Raw genomic sequence first — 12,320 nt, forward strand, 5'->3', positions numbered from 1 at the left:
GCATTCAAATGGCAGATGAGCATTACTTTGCATTTGTCCACATTACATTTCCTCGGGAAGAATAATCCTTAGGAGTCAGCCCTCAAGAAAAAGATCTAGTTGTCATCATGGACAATATATGTTGAAATTTTCTGCTCAGTGTGTGACAGCGACCAAAAAAGTAAACAGAAAGCTAGGAATTATTAGGAAAGGGATAGCATATAAAACCTACTACTACTACTACTACTACTATTTAGCATTTCTATAGCGCTACAAGGCATACGCAGCGCTGCACAAACATAGAAGAAAGACAGTCCCTGCTCAAAGAGCTTACAATCTAATAGACAAAAAATAAATAAAGTAAGCAAATCAAATCAATTAATGTGAATGGGAAGGAAGAGAGGAGGGTAGGTGGAGGCGAGTGGTTACAAATGGTTACGAGTCAAAAGCAATGTTAAAGAGGTGGGCTTTCAGTCTAGATTTAAAGGTGGCCAAGGATGGGGCAAGACGTAGGGGCTCAGGAAGTTTATTCCAGGCGTAGGGTGCAACGAGACAGAAGGCGCGAAGTCTGGAGTTGGCAATAGTGGAGAAGGGAACAGATAAGAAGGATTTATCCATGGAGCGGAGTGCACGGGAAGGGGTGTAGGGAAGGACGAGTGTGAAGAGATACTGGGGAGCAGCAGAGTGAGTACATTTATAGGTTAGTAGAAGAAGTTTGAACAGGATGCGAAAACGGATAGGGAGCCAGTGAAGGGTCTTGAGGAGAGGGGTAGTATGAGTAAAGCGACCCTGGCGGAAGATGAGACGGGCAGCAGAGTTTTGAACCGACTGGAGAGGGGAGAGGTGACTAAGTGGGAGGCCAGCAAAAAGCAGATTGCAGTAGTCTAAACGAGAGGTGACAAGGGTGTGGATGAGGGTTTTGGTAGAGTGCTCGGAAAGAAAGGGGCAGATTTTATGGATGTTGTAAAGAAAGAAACGACAGGTCTTGGCAATCTGCTGGATATGAGCAGAGAAGGAGAGAGAAGAGTCAAAGATGACCCCAAGGTTTCGAGCTGAGGAGACAGGGAGAATGAGAGCCATCAACAGAAATAGAAAATGGGGGGAGCGGGGAGGTGGGTTTGGGGGGGAAAATGAGAAGCTCGGTTTTGGTCATATTTAATTTCAGGTGGCGTTGAGACATCCAGACAGCAATGTCAGACAAGCACGCTGAAACTTTGGTTTGGATGCAAGGTGAGATATCAGGGGTAGAAAGGTAGATTTGGGAGTCATCAGCATAGAGATGGTAGGAAAAGCCATGGGATGAGATTAATGAACCAAGGGAAGAAGTGTAGATAGAAAAGAGGAGGGGACCAAGAACAGAACCCTGAGGTACGCCGACAGGCAGAGGGATAGAAGTAGAAGAGGATCCACCAGAGTGAACACTAAAGGTGTGGAGGGAGAGGTAGGAAGAGAACCAGGAAAGGACAGAGCCCTGGAATCCAAGTGAGGACAGGGTATCGAAAAGTATGCTGTGATTGACAGTGTCAAAAGCAGCGGAAAGATCAAGAAGAATGAGGATGGAATATTGACCTCTGGATTTAGCCAGTAATAGGTCATTGGAGACTTTAGTAAGCACAGTTTCGGTTGAGTGGAGAGGCGAAAACCAGATTGTAGTGGGTCAAGAATAGCATGTGAGGAGAGAAAATCAAGGCAGCGGCGGTGAACAGCACGCTCAAGTAATTTGGAGAGAAAAGGAAGGAGGGAAATGGGTCGGTATTTAGAGGGACAAGTAGGGTCAAGTGAAGAATAATACTATAATGCCGCTGTATTGCTCCATGATGTGACCTCACCTTGAGTATTGTGTGCAGTACTGGTAGCTGTATCTCAAAAAAGATAGAAGAAAATTAGAAATAATTCAAAGGGCGACTAAAGTGGTTAAAAGGGTGGAACACTTTTCACATGAGGAAAGGCCACCCAAATGAACCATCCCAACTCTTGTACCCAACTCCACAACACTAGTATTACCCAAACACCAATCCTTTCCCCACATCTGTTACTATTGTCCTACTCTATGTAACAATGTCATCTATGATGTTTGTCTCTTACATTGTATTAACTCTGTGTTACTTTGTACCATACCATGTAAGCCGCACTGAACCTGCTATCGAGCGGGAAAGAGCGGGGTATAAATGCTACAAATAAATAAATAAATAAATAAATAAATAAATATTCAGCTTGGAGAAGAGTCAGCTGATGGGGGATATGATAGAGATTCTACAGAATCCTGAGTAGAGTAAAACGGGTAAATGTGAATCGATTGTTTACTCTTTCAAAAACTAGAGGACACTCCATGAAAGTCACATGGTAATATTTTCTCCTATTCGTTTTAAAAGTATTTTTTCACTCATTGAATAGTTAAGCTCTGGTACTTGTTGCCAGAGGATGTGGTAAAAAAGGTTTGGACAGGTTCCTGGAAGACAAGTCCATAATCTGCTATTAAGGTAGACATGGGAACAGCCAGTACTTATCCCTGGGTTTGGTAGCATGGAAATTTGCAACTCTGGGGAATTCTGCCAACTACTTGTGACCTGGGCTTGAAGGACCATTGATCTGACCCAGTATAGCTATTCTTGTGAGATTCAAAGCCCTAGCAGCAGAGGAGGATGAAAGGGGAGCAGAGGATTTGGGAAGAAAATAAAATGTTGAGAGAGATGAGGAGGAGCTAAGAGGGAATCCATTTGGAAGGAAGAGGGGTGATGAAGGTATGAGAGGACATATACTTAGGGTTTAAGAGAGGGTTTGGGATACAATTGAGAAGACCTGGGAAATGCACAAGGGGGAACTGTCTAGGTAGAAGGGGAGCAAGATGGGCTCAGCTGAGGAGGGATGGGGTTGGAAAGGGGGAATTGACTGGAAATGTAGTCAGGTGTGATAGTGAAAAGAGTTCAGGCCCAGATGTGAGGAGAGGGGACCATGGATGGAGGGAGGAGGAGAGAGCAGGAGCCCTAGGCAAAGAAGGTGAGAAAGGAAAGAGGAGTAGAAAGAAAGCGGGGATGTAAGAGGAACAGGAACAGTTCTGGGAGGAACATCTGCCTTCCTTCAATCCTGTTGCTTTTCTTTTTTAATTATTATTTTTTTATTTATAAATTGCCCGATATTCAAATGGGTTTAGCCAGGCAGGAGAGGCTCCTGCCCAATTAAACCGCACAGAGTGACCTGGCACACATTATTCAACAACATTTAACTGGTTATGCAGCTGAATATCGTCACTAACCAGACATCTCCTAACCGGTTAGGTTAGAGGCAGGCCGAGAACGGAGTGTGAGCTGAGTGTCTACTTATCCAGTTAGCAATGACTTTCAGTCCACTAACTGACCAAGCAACCGCATAAAGTTAACTGGGCACCGGTCTGAATATCTACAGGTGCCTGGTTAACTTCCGGGTGACCACTGAGACCTGGATATTCAATGTCAAGTGCTGCACAAGCCCCAGCATTGAATATTTGGGGTCAGGTCAACCTGTGAACTGCTCAGGCATCTCTTTCAGCCATGGGCTGAATATCAGGCGGAAATTTTTTTTTCCCCAATGTATCCAAGACAACTCATATACAGAAAATCTGACAAAGGTTAATGATACAAGAAAAGGGAAAAAATCCTAACAAGAAGAAATAAGCACAATACATTTCAGCTCAAGTCCACTAATTAGAAAAATGGAGATTAAGAAATTACCAAGGAAATGTTTTCAAGGCAGAACTATGAGGATTAGGATTTGCATAATCTGCAACACTGAATACGTCTCATGATAAACACCAGCCATAGGGGTTGAAGTAGCCATCGTGGGCCTTTTGGAATCGAAGAAACTAGCTAGATGAGCCAGATTATATATGTAAGAAAAATTAATATTCCCAATTATATATATATATATATACAGAGAGAGAGAGAGAGATAAAATGAACAGACTGATATTTAATTACTAATTTACAAGGAAATGTAGAAAAATGAATGCTCCCAATTGTTTAACTCTGGGCTTCTAAGGAGAGTGTCCTTCTTCTTTGAGTATCTCTAAAGACATCTAGAAACATATTAATTCTCAACGTCTAAAATATTTTATTTCAATGTTTGACAAATATCTTCAGAAACTATCCCTTGTCTGAAATCAATACAAATGGTTATGATTTATTACTTGTAGTCCACATTTATCCAAGGTGGATTACAAAATAACATTCATAATAAAAAAAACAAACAACCAGCACAAATCCAGTCATCACAAGGACAAAAATATTCTGGTCCATTAACCCCAAGATTCTATATATTGTGCCGAGATTTCTGCACAGAAGCGTATTCCATAATAATTAGTTAAGCTAATCAGCACTGATAATTGGATGTTAACAACTAATTAGCAGCAATTGGCATTAATTAGAATTTGCGTGCACTACTTGCTAAGCGTATTATGTAATGTGACGCGTGTAAATATAGGGCACATAGTTGAAAAGTGGGCGTGGCTATAGTCATGGAATGGGCAACTCGGCATTTCTGAAACGTATGCGAGTTATAAAATACACCCGCTCTGTGCCTTATTTAGGCATCAGGATTTACACCAGGTTTTACTTGGCTTAATTGACCATGACTAAACTTAGTTGCATGGACCAGCACTCAGCTTATTCTATGAAGTACGCCTAAATTAAGGCGCATTTTATAGAATATGCTTTGATTTCCATGCGGAAATGGCGTGATGTACGGAATCTAGGGCTGTGATCCTTAAGGAAGGAAGACGTGTCCAGATTTTCTGATACGATAGAGGAGGAGACATACATCCCTCAGCAAAACACTCACCCTCACTCATTCTCACACACCGCTCAGCAGAAAACCCCCACCCCCAAGCAAACCTTTTCCGGAGACGGGAAGGCGGTAGAACTAGAGGACATGAATTGAGGTTGAAGGAGGGCTGACTCAGGAGTAATGTCAGGAAGTATTTTTTCACAGAGAGGGTGGTGGATACGTGGAATGCCCTCCCACGGGAGGTGGTGGAGATGAAAACGATAATGGAATTCAAACATGCGTGGGATAAACACAAGGGAATCCTGTTTAGAAGGAATGGATCCACGGAATCTTAGCGGAGATTGGATGATGACGCTGGTAATTGAGAAGCAAAACAGGTGCTGGGTAGACTTCTACGATCTACACCCTGATCGTGACTGAATTGATATGGATGGGCTTGAGTGTAAATTTAATGGGGCTTCGACGTTAGCTTCAGAACGTTTAGTACAAGAAGAGTGCTGGGCAGACCTCAGTGGGCTGTGCCCTGAGAGTGGCAAGGACAAATCAAACTCAGGTATACGTATAAAGTATCGCATACCATGTAAAATGAGTTTATCTTGTTGGGCAGACCGGATGGACCGTACAGGTCTTTATCTGCCGTCATTTACTATGTTACTATGTAATAGTCTCCAGTTGGTGCGTCTGCTGTGCACAACAGATGATGCCTCAGATGTGGTAGCTGCAGTTAGTGTATCTGAGTTTTAAAAAGGTTTGGACAAATTCCTGAAGGAAAAGTCCACAGTCTGCTATTGAGACAGACATGGGAAGCAAATGCTTGACCTGGGATTTGTAGTATGGAGTGTTGCCACAATTTGGGTTTCTGCCAGGTACTTGTGACCTGGCTTGGCCACTGTTTGGAAAACAGGATACTGGGCTAGGTAGACCATTAGTCTGACCCAGTATATGCCTACTCTTATATTCTTATGAGACTGTACCCATTGCTGCTTCATTGTCAAAGGCACTTGGTTCCATTCACAGGGGCCAGCTACAGAAGAGGCACTTTTCCTTGTCTGTTCAAGTCACAAATGTAATTAACACAGTAGACGGAGCCAAAGGTTCAGAACTGTAATGCTCCAAGATAACAAACATCAAGGGCATCCATTTCAACAGGTATTTTGCTCTAATTCTGTTGTCTTTGATTTCTTCCCATAGGCAGCGGTTAGTGAAAATGGGTTTAGAAAAGGTTTGGACAAGTTCCTGGAGGAAATGTCCATAGTCTGTTATTGAGATGGAGATGGGGGAAGCCACTGTTTGCCCTGGGATTGTTAGCATGGAATGTTGCTATTATTTGGGTTTCTGCCTGGTACTTGTGATCTGAATTGGCCACTACAGGAAGCAGGATACTGGTCTAGATGAGTGGAGGAGTGGCCTAGTGGTTAGAGCACCAGTCTTGCAATCCAGAGGTGGCTGGTTCAAATCCCACTGCTGCTCCTTGTGATCGTGGGCAAGTCACTTAACCCTCCATTGCCTCAAGTACAAACTTAGATTGTGAGCCTACCTGGGACAGAGAACTATCCAGTGTACCTAAATATAACTCACCTCAAGCTACTACTGAAAAAGTGTGAACAAAATCTTAATAAATAGATGGACCATTGGTCTGACCCAAAATTGCTATTCTTATGTTCATAGGCACTGCATCCAGAGAGGTTTGCAAAATTTCCACTGCATATCTTCTAAACATTTCAAGAGATAAAACACGGAGCAACTTTGGGAAGCTCAAATATCTCAAATCACATTGAGATTTATTTTCCAACAACTTTCATTCTTAAATTAACTCCATCTTTTATCAATATAGTTTACACCAGATTTATTTACTCTATATCTTTTTCAACTTTTTCAACCCTTGGAGCAAGTTGTGCCAGCTCCGAGGCAGGCTTATGTACTTTGGCTTCCACATGTTGCATTTCGTGAGCCAAACTATTCATCTGAGAAATCAGATCTTAATTCTCACAGAACCTAACAGAGGAATGCTGATAAAGGAATTGAGGAAGAAGCAAACCTGTAATTCCAGAACAGTTCAGCACCAGTATTCCAGTTGTCTCTGAGTCTGTGGTTACCACCATCATTCTTCCCACTGGTGAAATCAACTCTGTTTTCAAATCACCCAAGCTGCTCTGAACTGCTTTGCACAGTAACCTGGCCTGCTGTTATCACAACAACACCTCCCCATGACTGAGTCTTCATAGCTTTGGTAGCAGACCCATCACCTGAGGCAGTGAGAAAGCTATCAAACTGCAACTGTGGCAGAGAAAATTTCATCCTGAGACAAGTGTCCTGCTCAGGAAAAGCTACCTTAGCCCCTGCTTTCAATAGTCCCTCTAGCAGGCTCCCATCAGATTTGTAATCCTTAGCCCACAGCACAAAAGCATCAATCCATCTCAACAGAGGAGTCACCGGGTCTTGCCTATGCAGTGAAACCAATGAAACGCTGCAAAGGCATCTCACAGTGCTGCTGCTATCTTGACTCTACCCCTAATCCTTTTCATCTGCTCTCAAATTCTCTTCCCACCCCCAGTGCAAGAACCCCTCTCCAGTCTCAGAATATGCTTCTCCATCTCTCCCCAATCCTTCCTTCCTTCTCCCCCTCCTATCCCCAGTTTACCTTTCACTGCCCCCCTTGCCATGATCCTTTTTACATCTTCTCTTTCCATCCCCAAGATCTCCTTCCTGGGCTGTTAAGTAACATCCTTTTTTATCGTTTATTCATTTACTATACCGTTACAAATTGTATGCACAAAACAGAACGGTTTACAATATCAGTATAAAAAAATCAATGTAAAAACAAAAAAAAACATAAAAGAATTCCATGAAATTGATAGGAAAGCACGGCAAACTTAAAACAGATGTTCTACAAGATGATCAATACCACTACACACTAAACAGCCATTCAGGATAAATACATTAAGCTAGAATATTTCTTCACTACATAATTACTTCTGTCTAAATACTGCCTTTCATCACAGATTATTTTTGAACGTGTTTTGAAACAAATATGTTTTCAAAAATTTACGAAATTGAATGTAAGACTGCTCCAGTCTAAGATTTTTGGGAAGGCAGTTCCAAAGAGAAGGGGCTATAAAAAAGAAAGCTGAGCTTCTGGTAGATTCCCATCTAGCCTTCTGTAATGATGGGATAACTAATCTATTGTCTGCAAGTGATCGAAGCGTTCGCCTGGGTGACTATAACAGGATAAGGTTAGCTAAATATGACGGAGTTAATGAATATAACGCTTTATGTGTCAGGGTAGAAATTTTGAATTTTATTCTAGCTTCAACTGGAAGCCAGTGAAGCTGATATAGAAGTGGTGTAATTCTGTCATGTTTTAAAGCCCTGCAAATGATACGAGCTGCTATGTTCTGTATCAACTGTAGCCGTTTTATATTCATCTTGGTAAGTCCTGCATAAATAATATTGCAATAATCCAGATGTGTAGTGATGTATGCATGTGTCAGAGTAGTGGAAAAACCAAACACATTAGACAGACACAAGATTGGAAGGCTATTTTATTTTTCATAATGTAAAAATAAAAATTGCAGAATATGCAAATTTATACAAATATACTGCAGTGTTGCTGACTTTTTTTTAAACTCTTCTGCGAATTCTACCCCTGGGCTGCAGTGGGAACTGGGCTGTGCATCAGGAAATCTATTTCTGCTTTAAATTTCTGCACTTGCTAATGTAAATTTAGCTCTACCTTTATTTCACAATATACTTTTTTTTTCCTAGATTTTACTAACAAGTTGGAGAAGTTTTCACTTAGAGCAGTCAGGTTTTCAGGATACCCACAAGGAAAATGCATGAGCTCAGTGTGGGTGCACTGCTTCCTTGCTATGTAAATCTGTCTCATGCATATTCCTTGTGGGTATCCTGGAAACCTGTCTGGCTTGGTGTATCCTGAGGACTGGGTTGTAGGGTTCTGCTCCATCCAGATTACAGGTGGCCCCTCTCTCTCTCAGGGGGATGGGTTTCATTTCCAGCAAGATACTCCACTGCTGAAGCAATGCACAGGCCCCAATGCATGTGTGTTTGTGGACCCAGACAGAGACAGCAGTAGGCACTTTGCATTGATGAGCAGTTCTTTAAAAAAGGGAGCCAGTACTGGCTGTTTTTGTTCTAATCTGTTTTTTTAATAGGGTGAGAAAATATATATAAATAGATTAGTTAATTAAACCAGTACTGCCAGCTAGACACAGTTAAAAAAAAAACAAGGTGTCTTGCCTTCTCTGTTTATTTGCTCAGAATTTTCATTTTTGAGAGATTTTATTTTTCGTCAGGCTAGAGCTGCTCTGCTTCTCTCTCTCTCTCTCTGAATAACATTTACTAAAGTGTGGTACCACTTTAGGGCTTATAATCATGCAGTTGTCTGAGGCAAGTCTGGCTCTCCAGCCACTAGAAACCTGTAGTTTATTATACAGAAGCAGAGTTATACCTCCCAACAGAGGAAGCCCGAGATGGGCGGAGTCAACTATCTTTAAACTAAATTCTTAGATTATTCTCAAAGGCACATTTTCTTCCAATTCTGGAAATCACGTGTATGAAGAAAAAAAATCTGGAATACTGTTTATTTTAGCCCTAATTTTAATGGATAGGAAATATCCAGATTGTTTCTTGCAGTCAGCATATTGGACCACCTCATCTGACACTCGGAAGGACAAAAGCAACCTCCCAATACATAATGTGAAACTGAATGTTTTTGTTGCAAGGGTTAACTGACTTATTTACATGCGTTTCTTGAAGTGCTGCTCTAACCTTGGTTTTAGTGCACGAAAAGAAGACCTGATTGACCGCTCGCTTATAAAAGCAGCGTTGTTTAACCCACAGCCAATAAAAACTCTGAATTATGTGCGCTGTCATCTGCTTTTATATTTAATACACAACTGCAAAAGAGCAGGTGTAAAGAAATATGCCACTGGGATTCCTAATGAAAGTGCTTTTTCCAAGGAGATCTCTGCCTCCAGGTCTGGACGCTTTCTCCACATTTCCTGGGACTCGTTGGGTTTTGCACATTACTCGCAGTGTGACAACATCGACCGCTTGCGAGTGAATCAAAAGGCGCTTAAGTTCAGACCCTATTCACTGAAAATCGCTTCGGTGAGACAAGATGCAAAGTCTTACTTGTACCTCTACAAGATTTAAAATATAAGTGAGAAACGTCTTTAACCAAAGTTGAAAAACTAAGCAGAAATGTTAAAGGGTAGCTATTCTGTAACGCCTGCTAAATGGTCAGATTGCTGCCTCCTGAGACTTGAATTTAAACAAATTTCCACCGATGGGAAAATGGCATTTTACCAGCTGAATTTCTGTCTTTCTCTGATACAGGCACAGCTCCATTAGACGTCTGACTTGTCAGTGTGAAAACGTCCCGAACGTAGCACCGGCCAGCCTCGCTGTTTTTGTGGGCCCAGTACACTGAATACAACAAGTTACCTGCCCTCAACACTATTACCGTGGATGTCTTTCTGGCTTAATTTGCGAGATTGATCTTTAGTGGGTTTGCAATTCTCGTATAAAACGAACGTGTGGTTAGAAATCGTAAGGTGAAATTCTGAAACGAAAAAAAAAAAGGCTTTACTGTAGGTGTTGGGGCTGAGAACTAGTGAAAAATGATATGGTGTGTACTCTGATTAACTCGAAATCAGGGCCTCTAAACCATGCTTCTAATACTCACTATGCCTTAAAGAAAAGGCTTCGTATTAAATTGTTTCTTTGTTTTTGTGCATTGTCATTGTTTGACTCTTCTGTCTCCTGGAAGTGTTTTTGTAAAATATCCAGCTCAGGAAGTGGTGGAACGATTTTCCATTTAGCCCTCTGTGCCATTATACACCATCCTTCCTTGTCATTATTTTCCTGTCACAAGTCACGCAAAACCTGTGTAATCTAATAAACTATAATGTTTGTATTTTAAACTTAACTGCAAACAATTTTACTTCCAGCCAGAATCCCTATTAGTGGAAGTTCCTCCAGAAAAGCCACCCCGGCTTAAGTAACTGTTGGAGCGGGTGCTCAGAATTCCTGCTTCTGTGTAAGTTCTTATTGCGTGAAGCACGATTTTCAAACCAGTTTAATTTAGGCAGTCTGAAAATCGCTCTATGCTGACTGCCTGCGCGTATGCACTCAGGCTTTCCCAATACGTATTCTTTTTAAGATACTGGAGGAATAGAGGCCTGTTCCCCCGAGTATGTTTAGGAGGCTTGCGTGTCATTTTCCAAACTACCCTCACTATTTATTGCTCCGCCGGCTCCCGCGCTGCATAACAGGAAGTACGTGATTATAGCAGGTGTGCTTTGCGCTCATTACTTGTCAAAGAGAACCTACCTAGGTATTTTTGAAACACACACAACTAACATTACTTTGAAACTAGAAAGGCTGTTGGGAAAACTGCTTTAATCAGGGGCAAGGTGACTTCCTGTATCGTAACTTATACACGTTTTCAGAGTTAGCAGTCTTACACTTATTGTCAAAATTAATAAAATTTGTTATCGCTGGGGGGGGGGGGGGGTCTCATTCCCTGCAATGAGCACATGGTATTGTATTTATTACTAATTCCTAGATGCTCAGAAACAGATATACTACAGGAAAACCCATCGAATCTGAAGTAATTCAGACAGGATTTTTTTTTAAAGGCTATTACTTCAAAGAAGCATAGGCACCAACGTTTCAAAATCAGTGGACCTTGACAGCTATCCTTTACAAGTCCCTTTAATCTAACCAAAGTCAGGGCGGCCCGTAATTGAGACCCCTCCCCAAACATCATTGCTATTAATGCAAATCATAAATACCAAAATACTGTTATAACATACACACATCTTAAAGATATGAGGTAAACATTTACAATTCCTTAATGGATATTTAATTATGCAGTTTTAGCAGCATCAGTTTCCAATCAAATTTACTCGAATCCAGTTTCAGAGGATATATAGGTCTTGCAAAAGAAAAAAAAATCCCAGAGCAAGTAAGGAGCAATCTGGCAGTGATCCAGTTAATCAGATTAATTATATCCATCTGTATGGCTTTTGGCTTTCCCGGTGCTTCCAGTTCACAGAAAGGCGCTATCAGAATGCAGAAACCAGCCCTAGATATGTGGGGAAGGAAAGATGGCAAAGGGAGAAGCTGAACTTGAAAAAAGATATAAAGCAGCGTATGAAAAAAAATCTGCAAGAGTGTTTTATTGCTGTACTTAAAAAATATCTATATATATATATATCCGTTGCAATTGTTGACTGAATTGTATTTATAGAAACACTACATTTAAATAAATGCAGTTTAAAGATCATTTTAACGTGTATTTAAAAAAATATGTGGCGTTTTTGCACTTATTTGATTCTCATTTAAGACACCAAAACAAATTCACTATAGTGCTCCAGATTATTTGCAAATGCTCAAGAAGATGCCTGGATTTATTTAAAGAACGGATTTCGTGGAAAGCGGCAGGTGATGAAGATAAGCTGATAAAAGCAATGTTTTTTTTTTAAATTAATTTCGAAATTAAGACTTGCTAAGAAATGTCAAGTGCATAACTTGAGTATGGGAATCGAAACCTTACAA

The sequence above is a fragment of the Microcaecilia unicolor genome, chromosome 3, assembly GCF_901765095.1.
Source record: "Microcaecilia unicolor chromosome 3, aMicUni1.1, whole genome shotgun sequence".
Taxonomy (NCBI): Eukaryota; Metazoa; Chordata; class Amphibia; order Gymnophiona; family Siphonopidae; genus Microcaecilia; species Microcaecilia unicolor.